Source organism: Protopterus annectens, chromosome 9.part0, assembly GCF_019279795.1.
Source record: "Protopterus annectens isolate FY-2018-M chromosome 9.part0, PAN1.0, whole genome shotgun sequence".
Classification (NCBI taxonomy): domain Eukaryota; kingdom Metazoa; phylum Chordata; order Ceratodontiformes; family Protopteridae; genus Protopterus; species Protopterus annectens.
This window is the reverse complement of record NC_056743.1, coordinates 4,350,497-4,372,612: the sequence shown is the minus strand read 5'-3', so window position 1 is coordinate 4,372,612 and position 22,116 is coordinate 4,350,497.

Below are 22,116 nucleotides of genomic sequence, written 5' to 3'. Positions count from 1 at the left end.
TCTTGATAAGGGAATGCCTTGTTGAGAACACATCCATGAAATGCAATCAGTTATTCATTTAGCCAATTTAACTTTAGAAACTGGATAACTCAGTTGACTTAATGAAAAGGAAACAAATAACTGATCAGAATTTCTGAATTGTTACATTTTGTGTAAATAAAAATGTAACTGCCTGTGCACATCCAGGAGATGGAGCAGATATTCTCCTTTGTTTGAAAAGTTTGGAAAGAAAACTGGTAAATGAATGGATTGGTTAATGTTAGATTCAGAAGCCATGTTAAATAAAAATGAAGGGGTTGTTCATAAAGTTAATCTGTCTTTATGGAAAATAATGCAGGAAGTCTTTGATGAAACAGCCTGGAGTTCAGAAATTCTTTTTGCTTAAGTTATAGCTACTAAAAAGGCCGTTTTCCATGAGAGAACTTTTAAATCATTTTTTGCTGAAGGTTCAAAGGGTTTCTGAGTCAGAACTTATAGCACCACAGTCAGATTCGAGGGAGGTGTCGGATCCTTTATTGGAGGTCTAAGGAGAAAAGTGCCTTTCAAAAAACTTTACATGACTAGGAAGAGGCCAAAGAACATTTTTTATCACCTATATGAAAATCTGAAATGGCTGCCAATTAAGTTTAATCATAGAAAAACTACCTTTGGAAAGTGCAGCCAGAAAGTCAAGCACATCAGAGACTGGAGCAGAAAAAGGATTAATATTATTTCTCAATGCACACAAGGAAAATCTTTTCCACTTGCTCTTGTAAACCTTCATAGAGGAGTCTTTTTGTGAAGATAATAGAATGGTACATACTGGGAAAGAAAGTTTGGTTTGTCTGGTTATTACTGAAACTGGAGAAACCTTGCAGTTGATTTGAGGGCTGGGATATTGGGATGACTCATCCCTGATGGGTGTGAGAGGAGATCTGGAGTTGGCTCCAGTATCTAGGGAGGATAAAGAAGATGAGGCCAAAGGAAGGGGATCCACACTTGTCAAGCCAAGTAGGAGATGATGAGGAGGACTGAGCTCTATAACCGGATTTCTTTTTGCAGGAATTTGGGAATCATAGGAATTGGGGGATAAGCATAAAAGAAGACTGGATGGCCAAACATGGACTACAGCATCTCTCAATGACCCTCTGAAAGGGGATCAAGGCAAAACACCTGCTGCACGTGTTGTGGAGGGATGAAAAGAGGTCACAAAATGATTGGACCCAAAGATGTAAAATTTTGTCGGCCACTGATTGTCTAAGAGACCACCTGTCAGGCATCTGAATGGACCTAGTTTGTCAGCTAGTACATTGTTTTTTCCCAGAATGTGCTTTGCAACTAGAAAGCAGTTGGAGGAGATCACTCATAGCCTCTCTACAGAGAGGGTAATGACAGAACCCCCCTTGCTTGTTGATGTACTAGACTATAGACATGTTGTTGGTCTGAATTGCAATAGTCCCTACAGGAACAGCATCTTGAAATGCCTGCAGTGCTAACAGGACTGCTCTCACCTCCAGGACACTGCTATGTAAATTGGTCACTTGAGTGGATCAGATCCCTTACACCATCCTTCTGAGTAATGCCTCGCTCCCACTCCAATTGGAAGGCATCTGTAGTCACTGTGACCAGTGGGGGTGGTAAAACAAAGGGTCAGCCTAGACAGATGTCATCTGACTGGATCCACCAATGGATGTGGTGCTTGCAAATCAGTGTAAACTTGACTGGAAATGACAGGGGTTGTTGAAGAACAGATGATTGAAAAGCTAGACTCCATTGAAGAACATGCATATAGTATTGTTCTAATAGTACTACTACTACTGCCATTGCTACCATAGACCCCAGTGCTTGAAAGAAGAATTTGTGTGGAGGAGACTGATGGGATAGAATCTGATGAACCTGAAACCTGAGTGTCTATGTGATGAGTTGGTAAGGATGTAATTTGCGTTATTGAGTTTAGATGTGTGCCAATAAACTCCAGGCTCTGGACTGTTGCCAGACTTGACTTGCCATAACTGATTGTTATTATCAGTGAATGAAAAATCTGGAGCAAATAGTCTCTGTATTGTTGAAGGAGATGCATAAATGTGGTGGTGAGAAGCCAGTCATCGAGATATGGAAACAATCATTTTAGTTTCAAGTGAGCTGCCACCACTGCCATTCATTTGCTGAATACTCTGGGGGCTGTGGTGAGTTCAAAGGGCAGGCTCTGAATTGGTAATGACTGGTTTCCTGCTGAAAGTTTAAATATCTTCAGGAGTACCTGTTTATTTTGATATGACAGTATACATCCTGAAGATCTATGGAGCACATCCCATCACCTTTGAAAAGAAATGGCAGAATCGACTGCACCGTGACCATTCAGAACTTTGACATTTTTACGTACTGATTCAATTTACTCAGATCCAAAACTGTTCTCAGGTCCTCTGTCTTTCTGAGCAGTAAAAAGAAATGTGAGTAAGTTTTAAATACTATTTGGTTTGGTAGGACCTCTTGGATGACTTTGTCTAGCAGCTTTTGACTTTCTTATGCTGCTGCCCTCCTTTGATTGGGTGGAACATGGGGAAGCTTTTTTCTTTTTGTAGAATGGCGGTTGGAAAAAATGGTATGAAGTAACCTCTGAACATGATTTTTAATCATCCCAGGAATCTTTTGTTATAATAGCCTAAGTGTCTGGGTGCAAGAACAATCATTCCCTGTCTCCAGAGGTGGGGAGTCAGGCAGCACTTCAAAAACAGAACAACCTTTCCCTGGAGAGAGGTGCGAAGTCAGGCAGCACTTCAGGAATGCTGATAGAATCTATCCAGAAAGAATCAAGAAAACACAGATTTTGAAGGTCTCCTCTGCCTCTAGGGTGATGTCTACCATTAGAACTTCCTACTCTGCCTCTGAAGTTGTCCCCATGCAAATCTTGGAAAGGTCCCAGAGATTTGTGAAAACACATTTTCTTACCACCTCTCTGTTTTCTAGAGAATGTTCTTTGAGGGGGTAGAAAACTTGATTCCCATGGCAGACAGGGTCTTTCTTTCTCATTCACTGTGGGTAAGTGTCTCTCTCACACATGGACCAAAGATGTTTCTTCATATGGAGTGTTGATAAATGATGTCCTGAAAGGCTCTGCAAAGTCGAATAGTCACATACAGGCATATCTCCTTATGGCAATGCCTGAACTAGCCACCCATGAGGGGTCTATATTAGCTAAACAAAAACACTACTGAGTGAATCTCAGTTGAGTGACACACAAAGAGCGAAAATCGAAAGAATGAATGGAGATCGCTGTAGGGAATTTGTCCCTTTACTTCAATGTAGTGCGATCTCAAAGTTGGTATATTTAAGTAGGGGGGGTGTGAGGGGTTCGGGGGGGGTTGCCTGCCGGCATAAAACACAGTGAAAGTTTACGTGTTTTGCATGTTTAGTTTATCGGATTTGAAATTCCCGGTTTTGGCTCTGTGTGTCACTCAACTGAGATTCGCTCAGTAGTTGTTTTGTTTAGCTAATATAGACCCACCCATGAGGCACCCTCAGCTGTGTCCGATATCAACCTCATGGATGTGTTGGAAATTGACAACAGCATGGCCAGCTGAGAAGATGATCTTTTGAAATCCCCCGCAGATACAGATTCAAGAGAGGGTTTGACAATTATTTGGTCAACTCTCTCTGCAGTATTTAAAATATGCCAAGTAGTTAATCAAGGTGAATGTTGCTGAGGCAAAGACTTCCTTTCCAAATCTGTCCAGAGCCCTGGGCTGTGTTTGGTGGGTAGACAGATGAGCTCTTTTCTGCTAGCTCTTTTTTAGTGGCCATCATTCCCACCATAGCATATACTGGGACTCCTTTTGCTCCAGTGGGGTTTATCTTTAGGGGGAGCTAGGAATTTGTCAGGTCATCTGAGAACAGGCTAAATCAATGAGCTCATCCACCTGGGTGGGGTCACCCAAGACGGAGATGTGCCAGAACCAAAAGCTTCCCAAAATACTGATTCCTCTAGAGAAGGATTATCAGAAGACCAACCACTTTTCTGCCTAAGGATCTCTAATGCATTTCCAAAGAAGACGTTATCAGGTGGTGATCTGGGGGGGGGGGGCTTCTTCCTCAAAATCAGTATCTTCAGTGGGGGATATGTGCCTCCTCTTGCAAGTCCTTTTTCAATGGATCTCCTTGGGGGATGTTCAGGAGAGGTATTAGAAAAGAGGGGTCCCTATATGGGGACTGACTAGAAGCTAGCTGGAACTGGATTCCCTGTGGAATAGGCTTGATGGACTCAGAGCTCAGAACTGTAGAGGGAATAGGATGGGGATCTGATGGATGAGAGACCAAATCTCTAGAAAGAGAAAAAGCCCTTTCCACAACCTTAATAGAAAACAGACCTGGAAAAGCCTTGGCCACCCACATCGGAGACTTCCAGTACAGGTAGATTATGACTCCAACCAGATCAGTGCATGGAGGAAGCAACCAGACATGAGCTGCTCAGTGCTGAGGCTCTGAGGGTCTGGAATGAATCCTATAACATCTAAGTTGATCCCCAGCCCCACGGATCTCCTGCTAACACTTCAGCTCTAGGACCCATTCTGATCCAAAGGAATAGAAGAGGAACTGGTCAGGGATGCTGTCAAGAGTCCATGATGTGATTCCCTGTGGATAAGGCTCCAAACCTCTCAGAGCAGTTGGATCCTGGGGCTCCAAAACCAAAGGATGGAGTGGAGAAGGAGATAGTACTGTCTGAGTAGTGGCCTGAGGATTCACCGATCCAATACGGGGATGGAGCCGAGATGACCCCAATCTAGATCTGAGCTCTCAGAATTTTTGCATCATCCTATCCACATCCACTTCAGCAGTTCTTCTGGAGGACCTGAAGGATGTGGTAGACTGGGGCCTAGAGTGCTTTTTGGGAGTTTGTAAGAAGGGGAATTGAGCCTAAGGGAGACTGGACCCAAAATGAATTCCAGCAAGCCAGCTCTTGGAGTATGTGAAGTACAGGGTTTCAGATCTGAGGGCTTGGGATCTAAAAACTTAGCTGTAGGTCTTGCTGAAATCACAATTGGATCCAAAGATTTTCAATCCGAGGAGCTTACCTTCAGTCCAAGGGTGTCGAATCTGAAACATTATCTTTGCAACTTTCAGAGAAGCATTTTGAGGAAGTCCTGGGGGACTTCAACAAGGAATGATTCCTATGCTCCTGAAGAAGATGCTGAAGGAGGAAAGAGATGCTTCAATATGTTTGCTGCATCTATCAGCTAACACTCTACTGTTAAAAACAGCACATATAGACCAGTTAAGTGTTTAAATGAACTGCTCTGAGACAATACACGCACTCATTGTGGGCATATGAGCTAGCGTTCTTATGCCCACAAGAAATGCATTTTTTAAAATCCTGTCTTCTTCTCAGCCATGACAGCTTAATACAGATACTTTTTTTTCCTCCCACTCTATCTTAAGACTTTTTTTTAAATATTAGAAAAAAAGGAAAAGAAAAATAAGAAAATTATTAGCGATGGTAATAAAGGATTATCCTTGCAACTGAGGGTAGACGGGAAAAATGGAAGATTGCCAACACTGGTAATAACTATAAGACAAATATAGTAACCAGTCTGAAAAGAAGCTGGAATACTAACAAGGATGTATATAGCAAAAAGGGAAAAGAAAGGCAAATAATTACCTTTCATTTATGACAAACGCTCGACAGAAGGACCCCATGTCTTAGCACAATGGTGGCAAATGAGATCTGAGGTACTAGTGATGGACTAGGGCATTATGGATAGAGGGAGGAGCCAAGGTGGGTTAGATGATCTGATTCATAACCCATTCATTGAGGAAGAATGAAAAGGACATCAGATTCTAATGCCTATGTTTAAAGTGACAATTCAATAAAGGTGTTAAAAATTATGTAAGAAAAATTTAGATATGGTATACTTGTTTTTCATCTAGAAACTAATGGTTTTGAGACACAGCCCTCTTAACCACATGAAAAATGTTATCCTAGATAGAGTATCTAGGAAATTTGAACATGGAGTATGCCCTTAGCAAAATCATAACATCAACCATGTGGATGGACTACTTATTTACTGGGAAGAATATATTTATGACTGAAGAATGTATCTTAAGGATTCATTGCATCTTAATCTATATGGTGCCACGTAATAGGCAAGTAAAATTATGGAAAAGATTAATTCCTTTCTTTTTAACAGGTACGTGGGAAAGCACCAGTGTTTTATTTTTACTTTATTACCCTGCATTTGTACCTTAGCCATTATTGGCGTATGATCTGACATGGTTATTGGATGTTTGTCAAAGCTTTCAATTAAATGCCCATGTTCCTGTGAAATATAATTTCTATGTAGAAATAAAACTTTGACGAAGAATGTCAGACCACAATTTAATAAAACTGTAGCACAAACACAACAAGCAAACCTTTCAGGCTCTGCCCTTCCTCAGTGCAATAACATTTCAAAGTCACAATTTACTCTTGTACTCATTTAAAACCACATGACCACAAGCTCATCATGTGATAATTAAAATACTCGTATCTACAATCATTTATATTGCATTTGCTTCTTCACTAAGATTGGTTTCAAACTAATGACGGCATTAAGTCCTGGATAATTACCCATGGCAGATCTCAGTATCCATTCATATTCTTTCATCTCAGTCTCATTATTTACAGTACCCCCTCTCAAGTTCTTACATATTACAGCAATAGCTCTATATTTAAAATCATGATTTAAACCAAAATCAGTTACATGTTTAGCCAATGCATTGGTAGCTTATTTGCCTACGTACATCAGACAGATGCTCTATAATTCGATCTTTCAGCCTCCTTTAGATTTACCTATATAAAAGGCACTGCAGATAGCAAGATATACTATATTCTCAGTATTACATTTTGCAAAAGGATAAAAGGCATAACTCTAATGTCACAGGGTGAACAAAAGTATTGTCCGTTAAAAGAGGACAGCAAACACAGTTATGACATGGATAGGTACCCTTTCTCTTAGTTCTATTTTTCTGATGTTTCATCTCCTTATAACAATCTTTGCTTCAAATTTCTAATATTTTTATAGGCAAATTTCGGTTCACTAACTATAACTTTCTCCATATTTGGCAGAGCTTTCAAAATATGCCAGTTCCTTGCTATTAGTTCCTTCACCCCTGGAGTTCTTCTACTATACCTTGTGATATAGTTTATCTTGCTTACTATGTACTTTATTACAGTCATACAAATTCACTTCATTTCTCCCAAAATATGGCCTGGCCTCACTTGATCTATTAGCTAATGCTTCTTGCATAGTATTTTCTAATAAACTCTGACTATATTCCCCTCTGTTTAAATTGTTCCATCATTTCTCCCATCCGGCAAGTAAATCCTTAACCTACTCACTCTTAACATCTGACTTTTAACTACCTCACAAAATACATGGGGAGCATGCGTGCTGTTTTTATGTACGTATTTGATTAGCTTGTACACTCTCCTTATATACAGTTGTAGATAAACCTTGTTCTACCCTAGAAATCCTTACATCTAAGAATTCCACGATTTCCTTAGAGTAATTAATTTTAAACTTCAGAAAAACAGTTGAGGAGTTAAGATAGTAAACAAATTGTCTCAGTTGATCTTCTCCACCCTGACAGATAAAGAATACGTCGTCCACAAAATGAACATAAAATAGTTTATTACAACGGGGATTACTGGAACCATATATAAATTATTTACCAAATGTTAAGTACCAAATTAGCATAGTCATTTGCTATTGAAATTCCCATTGCTACAGCTGATTTTTGCAGGTATACCTGGTCCCTAAACATAAATTATCTATTAGAACAAGTTCCAATAGTTGGCAAATAGTCTCTACTTCCTTTCCTGAAAAGTCAGTCTCAGAACTTAAGAAGGTTCTTATGGCCTCTAGGCCATAATCATTTGGTATGACTGTGTACAATGAGTTGATATCCAATGGCACCATATAAAACTCACTTTGCACTATACATTGAAAGCATTCATGTAATTTAATGAAAAAATCTGTAGTGTCTTTTATATAACTTTTTATCTTAACCATAGTTTTACCCAAAACTGACTGAAAACATAAGGAGATGGGTTCCATTACCTATCCCTTTCTTTAAATAATAGGTCTCATGGGGGGGGGTTTCTTAAACTTTTATGGACCTTGGGTAAGCTGTACAGCATTGGTACCTTAGGAGATGGTACAGTTAAATAGCTAAATAATTCAACAGAAATGTCACCATTAATTTGAAGACCATAAATTAACATATTTATAGCAGCAAGATACTTCTTTACATCTATCATGTTTAACCTTATAAAAGCATTTTCATCAGACAAAAACTCATTCATACTATTAGTATAACCTGTTAAGTCCATTATTACAACTGATCCACTTTTATCTGCTTGTTTTATCACTATATCAGCACTCTCCTGTAGCATCATCACAGCTTTCAACTCACTCACAGTTAAATTACAGTGCTTACTAGATTTAGTTAAGTAAAATTCATGAAGCTCTTTCTCATATATTGATTCAAATGCTTTTTACTACCGGAAAACTCTTAGGTATAAAAGTGCTTGATTTTTCAAATTTATTAGTATTCAGCTGTACATTACTATCATTAAAAACTAATTTCAAATTTATACCTCTTGTAAACAGTTTAAGATCAGTCACTGCATCAATGATACTGTCCGTATTTGAAGGAATAAACTTTAAACCCTTTCTTAGGACAGAAATATCATCAGGTCCCAATTCTAGTGTTGACAAATTCATTACATCATTCACATTCATTTTGGCCACTCATTTTGCTTTTTGTTTGTGGGCCACTGAACCTTCTCTTCGTCGGTTGTCCTCCTTTTGGAAGCTGTGCCAGGTATGAAGAAAGCTATAGATAGTGAACTGAAATAGTAGAGGTTTGAAGCAAAGATTATGTTATAAGGAGATGAAACATCAGAAAATGTTATGAGATGAAACACCAGAAAAATATAACTACTAAGAGAAAGGGTACATATCCATGTCATAACTGCATTTGCTGTCCTTTTATTTTAACAGACAATAATTTTGCTCACCCTGTGACGTTACAGATTTATACCTTTTATTGTTTTGCAACATGTAATACTGAGAATATAGTATATCTTGCTTCCTGCACTGAATGCAGTGCCTTTTATATAGGTAAATATATAAGGAGGCTGAAAGATTGAATTATAGAGCATTATTCTGATATACATACACAGATAGCTACCAATGCATTGGCTAAACATGTAACTGATTTTGGTTTAAATCACAATTTTAAATATAGAGCTATTAATGTAATAGGTAAAACCTTGAGAGGGGATAATGTAAATAATGAAGGTGAGATAAAAGAACAGAATAGTTGTGTAAGAACTTACCATAACCATAGATATGCTTCTCTTCCATGTTGCAGTATTCTTAACCTTATGGAGTTGCTACCTGCAGCGCCAGACATCTGGTCAGTATACCAAAGTCTTGAAAGCAGGGGTATGTGTGACATAGCATGGAAGAGCCATAAACTGATGCCGGTTATATCTGTGATGTTTGCATGTACCCAATTTAGAACTGGCTGCCGCATAAAGAAAGCTCCCAGGGAAGTTGGAGTAGAACAAAATGCCCTTCCAGACACTAAGCCAGTAGTCAGGGAAAAGATACATTTGCTGATATGGTCAAAGAAAGGGGGTAGGTGGGTAAGATTGAATACTGCAACATGGAAGAGAAGGACATCTATGGTTATGGCAAGTTCTTACACAACTATTCTATGTTAGTCTATTCTCATGTTGCAGTGTTCTTAACCTTAGGGAGAGTACCAAAACTCTCTAGGCAGAAAAGTGGGGGGGCAGGAAGGGGAGCAGGGTCAATGAGACCCTGCAGGATAGACCTAGCAAACCCTGTTCTTGCCCTGTAAATGGAGTCTAATTTCTAATGCTTTGTAAAGATATGCACAGAGGACCAAGTTGCTGCCTCCAGAAGAGAGGGGTAATCAATGCCCTTAAAAAAGCTGCTGAAGAGGAAGCTGCTCTGGTGGAATGGGCTTTGACAAAGCAAGTCAAAGTTTCCCATGAAAGGAATAGCAAAAGGGAATATCCTTAGCAGACAATTGCCTCCTGGATTTCTTAGACATGGGCTTGCCCAGGGCCCATGGATGAAAGGAGACAAACAATTGATCAGAGTGCCTAAATGGTTTAGTCTTGTCCAAGTAGAACCTCAGTTGCTGATGAACATCCAGGGAATGTAAAGTCCTTTCTGAGGAGTTCTGTGGATGAGGGTAGAAGACGGGGATGTTAATGGTCTGGTTTAAGGATATGTCATTAACTACTTTGAGCATGAAGGAAGGTTAGTTCTTAGGGAGACCCTATCCTTATAGAAAACAAGTTAGGAAGGTGAAGCCATAAGGGTTTGAATCTCAGAGACCCTCCTGGCAGAGGTAAGGGCCACCACCAAGGCTGTTTTCCAGGTATAGAATTTAATAGGTGAATAATGGGCTGGTTCAAAAGGAGTTAGTGCAAGTTTTGCCAGTGCAAAGTTATGATCCCAAGGTGGGGGAATAGGCTTATGAGGTCTAATATGAAAAACCTCTTTCAGAAACAGTTTGGCATCTAACCTGGAAGCCAGAGGTGGACTCAAGGGAAGGCAAGCTGAAATGGCAGAGAGATGCACTTTTACTGAGGAGTAGGTCAACCCTGAATGGAGTAACACACACAAGTAGGAAAGGACCACTGGAACAGACACTTGAAATGGGTCCTGTTTACTCTTAAGGCACCAATTGGAGAATCTTTTCCATTTAAATAGATAGTTTCTCCTAGTGCTTGGTTTTCTGGCCTCCTGAAGAACGCGGAGTATGTCCTCCGAATATAGGTGGCTGAAAGGGATCAGAACTCTTATCACCCACAGTGTCAGATTGAGATTGAGGAGGTGGATATGAATAAGAGACCCCTTTGTCTTGTGTGAGTAGGTCGAAGCGGTGAGATAACCTGTGGTGATTGCCCTGGGCTAGAGTGAAAAGTAGGGGAAACCAATGCTGTCTTGCCCAGAAGGGAGTCACCAACAGGATTTTTGGTTTGCCAACCTGCATTTTCAGAAGGGACATTGTGAATCAAAGGAAATGGGGGGAAGGCATAAAGGAATATTTCCTTCCATGAAAAGAAGGCATCCACCTTCTATGCTTGTGGATGGGGAAGCCTTGTGCAAAAGAGGGACATACATCTCCTTCTGGGAAGAGGCAAACATCTACCTGAGGAATACTCCACCTGTGAACTAGATCCAGAAAAACCTCCCTGTGAAGAATCCATTTGTGGGAGTTTGTTAAAGTCTTGCTCAGGGTGTCTGCCATCACATTGTCTTTGGATGGAATGTAAACTGCCTGCAAATGTATCTGTAATGCAGTTTCCCAGGACCAAATTTGAATTGCTAGACTGCAAAGAGGGTAGAATCTTGTTCCTTCCCATTTGTTCATGTAACACAGGACTGTTATGTTGTCTGGGATGACCTTCAGTGTGCCTGGCAGAAGAATGTGTTGAAAGGCCTTTATTGCCAGGGAAAGGGCCATTAACTCTTTTAGGTTGATGTGGTCATTTCTTTCTTGAATGGACCACTTCCCCCTGTACTTTGTGCTGGATGTTGGTGCTGTGGAGGATAGCCCCCCAACTTGGATCAGATGCATCTGTGTAAAGGTGCCAATTGGGTGGAGGAATCTGCAAGTGCACCCGTGATTAGGGTGACAGTTGAGATCCACCAGGAAAGTTCCCTTTTTAAACAAGGAAGTAGATGAATGTTTGATTCCAAGGGATGGATGTGTTGGTTCCAAGCATTTCTCAAAACCCACTGAAACTTTCTCATGTGCATCCTGGCTAGTGGGATCATGGGGCTCAAGGAGGCTATGAATCCTAGGATTCTCAGGAATTGTCTGGCTGAGATAGTTGTCAGTGGGAGGAGGGAGTGAAAGAACTGGGTGAGAAACAAGAAGTTATGTACTCACCATAATGTTTGATATATGTAGTCCATCTTACCTCACATTCTTACCCTTGGGTTCGGAGCCGAACCTCAGCTCCGACTCGGCCATAGTCTAGCTCAAAGTCTTCAATTGGCTCATGGCTAAGAGGTATCCCATACTGCAACGTGCCCATCCCAGATCTTGTTTGCTGCAAGCTCACACACACACACACACACACACACACACACACACACACACACACACACACACACACACACACACACACACACGCTGAAAGGAAGAACCAACCCAACAAAAAAAGGATACTGAAACCAGAGACTAAACCTCTAGGTCCTCCAGGAGGGGGTAGGTGGGTGGGTTAGTAAGAATGTGAGACGAGATGGACTACATACATCGAATGTTATGGTGAGTACGTAACTTCTTGATGTTATGTAGTCCAATCTCGCCTACATTCTTACCTTTGGGACAGCGTCCCTAGCACCTAAATCTTGAGTGGCTCATTGGAAAATACTCCTGAGCACTGTGGAACCAAAGCCGATCATGTAGAATGAGCCTTCACTTTAAAGGGTAATTCCTTGCCATTTGAAGTATAAATGAAAGAAATGCAACTAGAAATCCATCTGGACAGAATTACTTTAGAAACTGGAGTCCCAAGTCTATTGTCTGAGAATGAGACAAAGAGTTTATCTGATTTCCTAATATCTTTAGTTCTATGTAAATAGAAATGCAATTGTCTGTGAACATCTAGCTGATGAAGCTTAAATTCTGCCCTGTTAGAGAATTCAGGGAAAACACAGGCAGCTCAATGGACTGGTTGAGGTTGACAACCAAAGCAACCTTAGGCATAAAAGAAGGATTAGGTCTTAGAGAAACCCTATCCTTGTGAAATACCAAGTAAGGGGGCCGAACCGATAAAGCTTGGAGTTCAGAGACCCGCCTAGCCGAAGTGATGGCTATCAAAAAGATTGTCTTCCAAGACAAAAATTTAATGTCACAAGTTGCTGTGGGCTCAAAAGCAGGCAAGGTAAGCCACTGTAACATAAAATTGAGGTCCCGTGGCATTACAGGATCAAAGACTGGAGGTCGAAGTAGCAGAGTCCCTTTCAGAAAAGCCCTACAAAGTCTGTGCGCCATTAGATTGGGTTCATTAGCAACATGAAAAGTAGAAATGGCTGCCAACTGCACTTTGACAGTTGCCGCAGCTGATCTCTGGCTGAACAATTGAGAAAGAAATTCTAAACCTGATGAAATGGGAGTGGTATAGGGATCAATCTGCCTTTCATGAGCCCAAATGGAGAATCTCTTCCACTTGCTGGAGTAAATCTTCCTAGTAAAAGGCTTGTGGGAAGAAGACAGAATATGAACCTCCGGGGAAAAATCATGAAGCCTGACTAGGGATGGAATTGGAGCAGCTATGCTGTCAACTTGAGGGTCTGAATAAAGGGATGGAACTGCTCTGACATACGAGTCAACAGATCTGGCGCTGGGTCCAGAATCAATGGATCATCCATTAGATAAGGGTGGAGAAAAGGAAACCAAATCTGACGAGGCCAGTGTGGTACAATCGGTATCATCTTGCTTCCCAAGGATTGTGCTTTCTGAATAACCTTAGTTATCAGGGGGACTGGTGGGAAGGCATAGAGAAGACAGGTGGGCCAATCATGAACTAGAGCGTCCCTGGGTGCCTTCTCCTTCGGGGGGATAAGGGTGAAGTAGCTGCTACATTTGGTACTGAGGGGGCTGGCAAATAGATCGCAGCAAGGCTGACCCCATCTGTGGAAAATCCACTCCGCCACTTGTTCGTTCAGGGACCACTCATGAGGCATCTGAATACCTCTGCTCAGCCTGTCGGCAATCATGTTGGACTTCCCCAGTATGTACATTGCCACTAGAAAGCATCGGGAAGATACTGCCCACTGCCACACTCGAAGTGCCTCTCTGCAAAGGGGTTACGAACTGGTTCCTCCCTGTTTGTTCAGACACCATACCACTGACATGTCTGAGTGGATTGCAATTATCCCATGAGGAAGAAAGCCCTGAAGTGCTTGCAACGCTAATAGCACCACTTTCATCTCCAAGACATTGATATGCAAATGAGTCTCATGCTCTTGCCATGTGCCTTGGACTGTCCTGCTGAGATAATGCCCCCCCACCCGATCTGGGAGGCATCCATGGTCACCGTGGCAACTGGAAAAGGAAGAACGAAAAGCATGCCTGCATTGAGATTGCTGGTCTGAAGCCACCGGCGCAGATCCTGCTTGCACTTGTCTGTAATCAAAATAAGATAGGAGAGCGGGAGATGCTGTAGAAACCATTGGGCAAAAAGTAGCCACTGAAGAAGCCTCATTTGTAATCTCGCAAGAGGAAATAGCATAATCGTGGCATGGCAGCCATGGTCCCTAATAACTTGAGGACCACTTTCCCTTTGACCTTTTCAATGGCAGCAAAGCATAGACCTGCTGCTGGAAAACCTAAATTCTCTCTTCTGGTAGGAAGGCCCTCATGAGCACCATGTCTAATTCGGCGCCGATAAAAGTAACACGCTGCGAGGGCAACAAGGCAGACTTTTCCCAGTTCAGAGTAATTCCCAGACTTTTGCACAGTGCAATAGCGGTGTCCCTGGTCTGTAGCAGTAGATGCCTGGTGGTAGCAGACAGGAGCCAGTCATCCAGGTACGGAAACACTTGGGATCCCTGATGTCTCAAGTGAGCCGTTACCACTGCCATGTATTTGGTGAACACCCTGGGTGCTGTGGTGAGACCAAAGGGCAGGGCGCAAAACTGAAAATGTCTGGCTCCCCAGCCGGAAGTGTAAGTGACTTCTGGATGCCCTGTCCATTTTGATATGGTAGTAAGCATCCTTGAGGTCGATGGAGCACATCCATACATCTTTCCCTAATAACGGGAGAATTGACTGTAACGTGACCATACGGAACTTGGACTTCTCTACATGAAGGTTCAAATAGCTGAGATCCAAGATGGGTCTCAGGTTCCCTGTTTTTTTTGGCACCAAAAAGAATCTGAAGTAAGTCCCTAATCCTACTTGGTCTGAGGGGACAGGCTGCATGGCTCCCTTTGACAGCAACTTTTGTACTCTAAAGTTGCGGATTCCCTTTGACTGGGTGGAACGTCTGGGATTCTTTTGTTTGGAGGGGAATAAGAAAGAAAGGGAATATGATAACCTCTGGAAATTATCTCTAATACCCACTCGTCTTGGGTGATGTCTCGCCAGGCTTCTGGGTATAGAGTAATGTGACCCCCGACTGGCTCCAGAGATGCACAGTCAGGCCTCCCCTCAAGAGTGCTGGTAGGGAGAACCACGAAAGGAATTGCAGTCACCCTGGTTACGTGGGCCTCCTCTGCCTCTAGGGTGGCATCTACCTGAATTTCCACCCCCTCCTCTGCCTCTGGAGGGGGAATCACTCTGTGCATTGTGAAAAAACCTCTGAGACTTTCTGAACCACATTTTTCCACCCTTCTGGCCCTTGGGGTAAGGTCTAGAAGGCATGAAAAAATGGACTCCCATGGCAGACAGGGTTTTTCCTTCCTGCTTACACTTAGTGAGTGTGTCCTTCACCTTGGTTCCAAATAAGGATGAACTGTCAAAGGGGACACTGGTGAAAGTAGACTTGAAAGCCTCCATGAAGTTGCACAAGTGCATCCAGGAGTGTCTCCTAAGAGAGACTCCGGAACCCGCAGCCTTGCTCGCTCCGTCGACTGCATACGAGATCAGACTCATGGAGCAGTTGGTAATGGAATTTAGGGTAGACATCTGAGCATTGACTTTTTGAACCACAGCATCAGAAACATTACCCTGTAGAGAATCTCCCAGCTCTTTTAGGAGATCTCTCTGGAGCCATGTAAAATGCGACAAATAGTTCAGCGACTGCAGTGTAAAGGCCACTGAGGAAAACACACGCTTCCCATACCTGTCCATGACCCTAGACTCCTTGTTAGGCAGGACGGACGGTAGATGTCAGCAAGTTCCTTCTTGGTGGCTGCTGCCACCACCATGGCATCTACTGGAATGCCTTTCCTAAGAAAATCCTTGTCTGGAGGAGTGGACAAAAACTTGTTGGGTCTCCTAGGGACCAGTTCCACAGTGTATGGAGTTTCATCCCACCTTCTGAGAAACGAGATCCAGTAGCTCGTCGAACGGGGGAGAAACCCAAGAGGTGGAGGGTTGAGACCCGAAGGCCTTCAGGAACACAGACTCCTCCTCAGTAGGGGATTTCGAGGGCCAGTCGCCTCTCTGCCTCAAGATTTCCAGGATATCTGAGAAAGATATCTTCAGAAGACGACTTGGGGGACCCTTCTGACTCCTCGAGGTTGGTGTCAGACGTGAGAGGCTCATCTTGGGGAGTCAACATGCTTCCTCTTGCACACTCTCTTTCTGGGGGGCTCCTCAGGCAAAAACTCCGGGGAGACCTCTGAAAGTTGGGGACCACTCATGGACATATCCTGAGGCCTTGGGTCTCCGCTGTCAATGGATAGAGGGTGACTCAAGACGGATACCGGTGCTGCAGGGGGCAGAGTGTCAGTGATGTAAGATGCAGCTGACCACCTGGTCAGCAAGCTCCTCATGACCTCGAAAGCTGAACCCCCTGGCTTCAAAGGTCGACTGACCATGGAAGATATGGTAGTAGGCCTCGGAGCTGAAGAGATGTGGTCCGAAGCCGATGTTGGACCCAAGCTCACCCAAGCTGAAGCACCGAGAGGAAGGCTAGGAGCCAAAGAAGATTGATCCGAGAGCTCCCTCTCGGGTCCGACCGGTGAACCAAGAATCCTGGACCTCGTGGATGGCGCCAATGGGGTTGAAGCAGAGATCGGAGCTGAGAGGCCAAAGGGGGCTACTGGAACCGACCTCACAGCATCCAACAGAACTGACAACTCTGGCTCTGAAAGCCAAGAAAGGCTCAGAGGAGGAACAGCCAAAGAGGAGGAGAGGAGGGGATGGGAGGGGAGGGGAGGGGAGGGGAGGGGATGGGATGGGAGGGGAGGGTAGGCTCCGGGGCCGACTGGGCCAGAACTGAAAATTTAGCCAGCACCGATGACTGGAGCAGTTTCTGCATCACTCTACTGACATCATCATCATCATAGAGGGTCCGAGAGGACCTAGAGGATAAGGTCGGAGATCTGATCTCCCTACATAGGGAGACCTATGAGACGGAGAAACCGGTCAAGGAACTGGAGACCGGCTCCGATCTAGAATTTCTGTCACCGGCTACGAGATGCTGGGAGCCAATGTCGACATAGTTGGTGCACTGCCTTCTGTCGGCACCGAAGCCAATGGAGCTGAAGAAGTAACAGTAGTTTTAGCGATTTTCTCTGGTGACTCCGAGGAAACTGACAGAGCCAGAGTGTGCTTTTTTGAAAATTTTTTCTCTGATTTCTTGTCCGGTTTGGAAGGAGAGGATCTGGAACTAGAAGACCTGTCCAAGTCTTCTTCAAAGGAAGGTTTCAGTAGTCCTTTTAAGATAAGCTTGTTCTTTCTCTCGCAGTACACAGGGACTGAAAGCGTGGCAGAACAAGAAGGATTCTTGGAAATCAATAGCACCCAAGCAGTACACGCACACTGAGTGCCCATCAATTAATAACATCTTGTAACTACATTCTACACACTTTTTAAAGATCGAAGACCTGTGTTCTTTGGGATCTTTAGACATGCTGACAAGAAAAGTCCACACACCACACAGGGGAAAACAGGAACACCTTTGCACCAAAAAACAAACAGAAGACGTGGGAAACTAGAGCCTCTAACTGAAATGGCTTAGACCATGGACAACCACAAGGAGGACTAGGTCCTCTAATTTAAATGGGCCTAGCCCAGGAAATAAGAGACTAACACCAACAAATACGAAAACTACCACTGGACAGAAGGGAAAACAGGGTCCTATGACTGAAAAAAATGAGACAAGGGGCAAATGGGATACCAAAAGGCCAAGAGAAGCAGCCACACAATCAGCAGAACAACACACACAAGGTAGCTATGAAAATAGCTTTTTGGTCAACAATTTGTTTGAATTTAAAAGAAAAAAAGAAGTTATGTCTTACCATAACGTTCCATCTGAATTGTTGATCATCTTCCATTCATCACTGATGGGTACGGTTCCAAACCCTCGGAACCAAGGTAGCCAAATACCAAGCTAGCGCACACCAACCTCTCGAGCCACGCTACTACCCACAATGCCCTTCACCCCATACCTCAGATCGAGTTTGCAGAACACACAGTAGAAACATATATTAGAAACAGAAATAAAGGCAGAGGCCATCTCTGCGCAAACACCCTAACACACCAAAATTATCCAAAGATCCTGCAGGAGCTTTTGGCGGGGGAAGGTGTGATTAATGGAAGATCAACAACTCAGATGGAACATTATGGTAAGACATAACTTCTTTATCTGAAGTTGTTAATCTTCTTCCATTCCTCACTGATGGGACCGAGTCCCTAGCTACTACAGAATCTGGGTGGCCCTCATGGAAGAACATTCCAGAGTACCATAGAGCCAAAGGCAGCTCTTCCCCTGGAGATCAGATCCAATTTGTAATGCTTGATAAAGGTATGGGGTTTAGCCCAAGTGGCAGCTGCACAAATATCATCCATGGAAGCCCTAGCATGAAAGGTGACAGAAGCGGCCACAGCTCTAGTGGAATAAGGTTTAATGAGGCCAGGAGCTGATTCCTCCACCAGAGAATAAACAAAGGAGATGCAATCCATAAGCCATTTAGACAAGGTAACCTTAGACACTGCCGATCCCATTTTAGAACCTGCAAAGGCAACAAAAAGCTGATCTGACTTACGAAATGACTTTGTCCTGTCCAAATAAAAACTTAACTGTCTGTGGACATCCAAGGAATGGAGGCAGTATTCCCCTTTGTTGGTATAATTAAGGAAAAATATGGGCAACTCAATGGACTGATTAACAGAGAATTCCAAAACCACCTTAGGTAAGAAAGCGGGATTGGTGCAAAGTGATACTCTGTCCTTATGGAAAATCAAATAAGGACTAAATGCATAATGCTTGCAGCTCTGATACAAGTCTGGCTGAAGTAACCTCCACCAGAAACAAGGTCTTCCAGGACAGAAATTTCACATCACAGGTTGCAGCCGGCTCGAAGGGAGGTAGAGCCAAAGTTTGAAGCACCCTAGACAGATTCCATGATTCCACAGGTTGCCTAATGGGAGGGCTAGAATGAAAAACCCCCTTCAAGAAGGTGAAGGACGTACACAGACGAGAAAATATAATAAGAATTCCGTCTGAACCATCATGGAAATTGGAGATGGCAGCTAGATGCACCCAAATCGTGGATGCAGAAGCCCTGTTAAGGAAAACATCGGTCAGGTATTGAAAAACAGTAGCTACTGGAACAGAGATAGGATCCAGAGACAGCTCTTGTGCCCACAAGGAAAAGCGTTTCCACTTGTCTTTATAAAGTTTTCTGGTAGAAGGTTTATGGGAGGCCAAAATAACATTTTGTATCGGAGAAGAGAATGATTCAAGCCTGGCTACTAACAGAAGTGGAGCAACCAAGCTGTCAGTTTGAGCGTGGTCAGATTTGGAGACGACAACCCTTGGGGGTGAGAAATGAGATCCTGATGGAAGTCCAGGATCTAAGGAGGTCAGAGCAGGTGTGGCTGAAGGAAGGGGAACCAAACCTGTCGAGGCCAGAACGGAGCAATGAGAATCATTCTGCTTCTCAACTGAGTAGCTTTCCTTAAGACCAAGGGTATCAAGGGGATGGGAGGATAAGCGTACAGGAGATCCTCGAGCCAATTGTAAGTCAGAGCATCTCTCGGGAACTTCCCGTGCAGAGGAAAGAGGGCAAAGTAGCTGCTGCACTTTGTATTGGAAAGGGAGGCAAACAGATCGCAGCAAGGCCAGCCCCAGCGGCTGAAATTTCCTCTGCCACTCTCGGGTTGAGAGACCACTCATGAGGAAGCAGGATGCATCTGCTCAGCCTGTCCGCAATCACGCTGTAACTCCCCGGGATGTGTGTAGCAATCAGGAAACAGTTGGAAGCCATCTCCCACTGCCAAATACTCATAGCTTTGTGGCAAAGGGGGTAAGATCTGGTTCCTCCCTGCTTCTTGATATACCAGACCACAGACATGTTGTCGGACTGGATAGCAATTGGTCCGAGAGGAAGAAGAAGATGGAGAGCTTGTAGCACCAGTAACACAGCTCTGAGCTCTAGAACGTTGATATGTAAGTCGACTTCTAGAGGAGACCACATGCCTTGAACAGATTTTCCCTGAAAGTGGCCCCCCACCCTATCAGGAAAGCATCCGTAGTCACCATTGTGTTGGGCTGAAGAGGTTGAAAGGGGCGACACCAAAGACTTTCGAACATTCTCATCCACCAGAGGAGATCCTGTTTGCAGAGATTGGTGATGAGGATTAGTGCGTTCAAGGGTTGATGATTGTGTATCCATTGAGTTTGAAGAAGCCACTGTAACAGGCGCATATGAAGTCTGGCCAATGGAACAATGGGAATGGCTGAAGCCATGGAACCCAGAGCCTGCAGAACTTCCCTTGCAGACACTTTCCTGCGGTCAAGTATCACTTGCACTTCTGTACTTAGTCTTAAGAGCCTGTGATGAGGAAGAGATATTAGGCCGAGCTGAGTGTTGAACATAGCCCCTTTGAATTCCAGTTGTTGTGAGGGCTGAAGGTTTGATTTTTCCCAATTGATAGTAATACCCAGAGACAGAGTGTAGCGAAGGGCCCTGGTCAGTAGATGCTCAGTGGGGGTGGAGAGGACCCAATCATCCAGATAAGGAAACACCTGGAATCCGTGAAGTCTCAAGTAAGCTGTCACCACTGCCAGACATTTCATGAACACTCTGGTGGCCTTCGAGATACTGAAAGGCAGGGCTCTGAATTGAAAATTATTGGCTCCCAGCCGGAAGTGCAGAAGTCTCCTGGAGCGTTTGTCCATTTTGATGTGGTAATACGCATCCCAGAGATCTAGAGAGCACATCCACACACCCTCCTGAAGGAATGGAAGGATGGATTGAATAGTGACCATGCGGAACTTGGTCTGTATGACTGACTCATTCAAATGACTGAGATCCAGGATGGTCCTCCAGTCCCCCGTCTTTTATGGCACCAAAAAGAGTCTGGAGTAAAACCCTAATCCGCATTGATCTGGGGGGGGGACCTGTTAGATGACTCGCTTTAGAAGAAGCTTCTTGATTTCAGAAGCTGCCTCCTCAATTTGACTGGGTGGTATGTCGGTAAGGGAAAATTGAGGTCTTGGAAAGGATTTGAGGAGAATGTGATAGCCTCTGGTGATAATTCTCTGCACCCATAGATCGCCAGTAATGGAGGACCAGGCTGTTTGGTGCAGAGAGAAATGCGCCTCGACTGCTTCCAGAGGAAAGCAATCGGGCAATGCTTCAGGAGCACTGATAGGGTCTACCAGAGAAAGAATCTCTGAAGCCCTGATTCTGGTAACCCCCTCTGCCCCTAAAGGGGTGTATTCTACCATCAGACCCCCCCTCTGCCTCTGGAGGAGCCCTCGCCATGTGCGTCATGAAAGAAACCTTGCGACTTCTTGTGCTACAACTTTCCACTCCTCTGGTTCCTGGAGAAGGAACGCTGAGGTTTGGAGAAGCGCAGACCCATGGCAGACAAGGTCTTTCCATCCTGCTCGCACCTGGCCAAAGTATCCTTGACCTTAGAACCAAAAACGCAGAGGGCTCAATAGGGGGGTTCAAATAGGAAAACTTGAAGGAATCCAGTAGGTCAGAAATGCACATCCAGGCATGACATCAGACAACTACGCCAGCACCTGCTGCTCTAGCTGCTCCTTTGGTTGCGTGGGAGAGCAACCTCATGGAGGAATTCGAAATCGCTTCAAGGGTGGCAAGTTGGGAAGCCACTTTGTCATGTGCTCCATCAGACACTTGACCCACGAGGCTACCAGAGAGTTCGGAAATAAGGTCTCTCTGGAGTCTCATAAAGTGTGCCAGGAAATTCAGCAAACGCATGCCAAAGGTCGCTGCAGCAAAAACTCGCTTCCCTAACCTGTCCACTGCCCAGGACTCCCTGTTGGGCAGATGAACAGCAGGACTCTCTTCTGCCAGGTCTTTTTTGTGGCTGCTGCCACCACCACAGTGTCTCCTGCAAGCCTTTTGACCAATGGGGTTGATCCTCTGGAGGAGAAAGTACCTTGTCTGATCT